Here is a 3,289-nt window from a genome sequence, read left to right as displayed (position 1 = left end):
ATGAAAAGGTGGATATCACCACCGATCCCACAGAAACACAAACTACCCTCAGAGATTACTACAAACACCTCTATAAAAATAAACCAGTAAATCTAAAAGAAATCATAAATTCCAGGACACTTAACACCCTCCCAAGACTAAAACAGGAAGAAGTTGAATTCCTGAATAGACCAAATAACAAGGTCTGAAGTTGAGGCAGCAATTAATAGCCTACCAACCAAAAAAAGTCCAGGACCAGACAGGTTCACAGCCAAATTCTACCAGAGGTACAAAGAGGAGCTGGTACCACTCCTTCTGAAACTATTCCAAACAATACAAAAAGAGGGAATCCTTCCTAGCTCATTTTATAAGACCAATATCATCCTGATACCAAAACCTGGCAGAGATGCAATGAAAAAAGAAAGTTTCAGGCCAATATCCATGATGAACATTGATGCAAAAATCTTCAATAAAATACTGGCAAACTGAATCCAACAGCACATCAAAAATCTTATCCATCACGATCGAGTCAGCTTTATCCCAGGGATGCAAGACTGGTTCAACATAGGCAAATCTATAAATGTATTCCATCACATAAACAGAACCAAAGACAAAAACCACATGATTATCTCAATAGATGCAGAGAAGACCTTTGACAAAATTCAACAGCCCTTTATGCTAAAAACTCTCAATAAACTAGGTATCGATGGATCGTATCTCAAAATAATAAGAGCTATTTATGACAAACCCACAGCCAATATCATCCTGAATGGGCAAAAACTGGAAGCATTCCCTTTGAAAACTGGCACAAGACTGCTGGCCGCGGTGTCTCACGCCTGTAATTCCAGCACTTTGGGAGGCCGAGGAGGGTGGATCACGAGGTCGGGAGTTCAAGACCAGCCTGGCCAACATGGTAAAACCCCATCTCTACTAAAAATACAAAAATTAGCTGGGCATGATGGCATGTGCCTGTAATCCCAGCTACTCTAGAGACTGAGGCAGGAGAATTACTGAACTGGGACCCAGGAGTGGGAGGTTGCAGTGAGCTGAGATCATGCCACTGCACTCCAGCCTGGGCTACAGAGCAAGACTCTGTCTAGGAAAAAAAAAAAAGAAAAAAAGAAAAGAAAACTGGCACAAGATAAGAATGTCCTCTCTCACCACTCCTATTCAACATAGTGTTGGAAGTTCTGGCTAGGGCCATCCGGCAAGAGAAAGAAATAAACGGTATTCGAATAGGAAGAGAGAACATCAAATTGTCCCTGTTTGAAGATGACATGATTATATATTTAGAAAATCCCATCATCTCAGCCCAAAATCTCCTTAAGCCGATAAGCAACTTCAGCGAAGTCTCAGGATACAAAATCAATGGGCAAAAATCACAAGCATTTCTATACACCAATAACAGACAAACAGAGAGCCAAATCATGAGCGAACTCCCATTCACAATTGCTACAAAGAATAAAATAGCTAGGAATACAACTAACAAGGGATGTGAAGACCTCTTCAAGGAGAACTACAAACCACTGCTCAAGGAAATAAGAGAGGACATAAACAGATGGAAAAACATTCCATTCTCATGATTAGGAAGAATCAATACCGTGAAAATGGCCATACTGCCCAAAGTAATTTATAGATTCAACGCTATCCCCATCAAGCTACCAATGACTTTCTTCACAGAATTGGAAAAAAACACCTTAAACTTCATATGGAACCAAAAAAGAGCAAGACAATTCTAAGCAAAAACAAGGAAGCAAACAAACAACAACAACAAAAAAAAAACAAAGCTGGAGGCATCATGCTACCTGACTTCAAACTATGTTACAAGGCTACTGTAATCAAAACATGATACTGGCACCAATCAAAGCATAGTACTGGTACCAAAACAGAGATACAGACAAATGGAACAGAACAGAGGCCTCAGAAAGAATTCCACACAACTACAACCACCAAATCTTTGACAAACCTGACAAAAACAAGCAACAGGGAAATGATTCCCTATTCAATAAATGGTGTTGGGAAAACTGGCTAGCCATACGCAGAAAGCTGAAACTGGATCCCTTCCTTAACACCTTATACACAAATTAACTCTAGATGGATTAAAGATTTAAACATGGGCTGGGTGCGGTGGCTCACGCCTGTAATCCCAGCACTTTGGGAGGCCGAGGCGGGTGGATCATGAGGTCAAGAGACTGAGACCATCCTGGTCAACACGGTGAAACCCCATCTCTACTAAAAATACAAAAAATTAGCTGGGCATGGTGGCACGGGCTTGTAATCCCAGCTACTCAGGAGGCTGAGGCAGGAGAATTGCCTGAACCCAGGAGGCAGAGGTTGCGGTGAGCCGAGATCACGCCATTGCACTTCAGCCTGGGAAAAAACAAAAAACCCCCGTCCAAAAAAAAAAAAAAAAAAAAAAAGATTTAAACATGAGGCCTAACACGACAAAAACCCTAGAAGAAAACCTAGGTAATACTATTCAGGACGTAGGCATAGGCAAAGACTTCATGACTAAAACACCAAAAGCAACGGCAACAAAAGCCAAAATTGACAAATGGGATCTAATTAAACTTAAGAGCTGGCTGGGCACAGTGGCTCACGCCTATAATCCCAGCACTTTGGGAGGCCAAGGTGGGCAGATAACCTGAGGTCAGGAGTTGGAGACCAGCCTGGCCAACATGATGAAACCCCATCTCTACTAAAAATACAAAAATTAGCTGGGTGTCATGGTGTGCGCCTGTAATCCAAGCTACTCAGGAGGCTGAGGAAGGAGAATTGCTTGAACCCAGGAGACAGAGGTTGCAGTGAGCTGAGATGCGCCACTGCACTCCAGCCTGGGTAACAGACTAAGACTCTGTCTTAAAAAAGAAAAAAAAAGGGCGGGGCGCTGTGGCTCAAGCCTGTAATCCCAGCACTTTGGGAGGCCGAGGCGGGTGGATCACGAGGTCAAGAGATCGAGACCATCCTGGTCAACATGGTGAAACCCCGTCTCTACTAAAAATACATAAAATTAGCTGGTCATGGTGGTGCGTGCCTGTAATCTCAGCTACTCAGGAGGCTGAGGCAGGAGAATTGCCTGAACCCAGGAGGCGGAGGTTGCGGTGAGCCGAGATCGAGCCACTGCACTCCAGCCTGGGTAACATGAGTGAAACTCCGTCTCAAAAAAAAAAAAAAAAGAAAAAAAAAATTTAAGAGCATCTGCACAGCAAAAGAAACTATCAACAGAGTGAACCAGCAACCAACAGATGGGGAAAAAATTTTTACAATCTACCCATCTGACAAACGACTAATATCCAGAATCTATGGAGAA

Source organism: Sapajus apella, unplaced genomic scaffold (assembly GCF_009761245.1).
Source record: "Sapajus apella isolate SASKATOON/1434 unplaced genomic scaffold, GSC_monkey_1.0 scaffold2783, whole genome shotgun sequence".
Classification (NCBI taxonomy): Eukaryota; Metazoa; Chordata; class Mammalia; order Primates; family Cebidae; genus Sapajus; species Sapajus apella.
The sequence above is the reverse complement of the archived record's forward strand: the minus strand, read 5'-3'. Positions refer to the sequence as shown.